The sequence below is a fragment of the Penaeus monodon genome, chromosome 23 (assembly GCF_015228065.2).
Source record: "Penaeus monodon isolate SGIC_2016 chromosome 23, NSTDA_Pmon_1, whole genome shotgun sequence".
NCBI lineage: Eukaryota > Metazoa > Arthropoda > Malacostraca > Decapoda > Penaeidae > Penaeus > Penaeus monodon.
Genome location: NC_051408.1, coordinates 9449997 through 9450891, shown reverse-complemented (window position 1 = coordinate 9450891; position 895 = coordinate 9449997).

The following is an 895-nucleotide window of genomic DNA, read 5'->3' as shown; positions in this document are numbered from 1 at the left end:
GTAAAAACTATTTTGGGACATATTTTCTGGGTTTGAACTTTAAGCGAATGTAAATATTTGATCTTCACGTATTCATTTGCATAAAAATGCCAAGCTGAATTAATTTAATCGAAAGGTAATTTTGGCGAAGATATAATGTCGAAATGTCAATCATATACCTAGCAATGTAAAGTTTTCACCCACTTTCGTACATAGGTAAGATTTCTGCAAGAACAGTATGCTGATATGGTAGTTACTGTGGTAGAGAACGAGATGTTATAACCACATAAGAAAATTAGAATTACTGTCATGATACTAACATTATTATAACAAGGATGATATTGTTGTAGCATATACCATTATGAATGTTAATGCTTTTCGGTGATAGTTTTGCCTTTTTGTGATATGCGATGTGTTTTTCTACTAGTGTTATTTTCTTTCACAAAACATGTGTTATTTTCTTTCACAAAACATTTAAGGGAACATTGTAGACGTATGATATTGTCCTGCAATTTTACTTCAACAATATTAAGATGAATGGCATTTTTTTCTTCTTTTTTTTACAACGGTGCAGTTATTTTCATGTTGTAAATATAAACGGCATGACTATGACTTATTGTTTGAATTATTATCAGTATTTAAGTGTAAAACTACTACAGCGACTTTCCTGCGAGTGCATGCATGACCTCTTCATTGGCCATGAAATACTGCCATGGCCTGAGTCAGAAGGAATGAAATGGCCACAAGCAAATTTATTATCTTGGCTTGATACCAATCATATCTTAAGCAAAATGATATTCATTGCCAGAAAAAAATTACTTTGTAAGCTGACGTTCGGTAATGAAAATGGCTAAGCTTATATAGTGCCACATAACCTAACTAAGTTCCCTACCTCCCCTTAAGTTAAATTTCAATT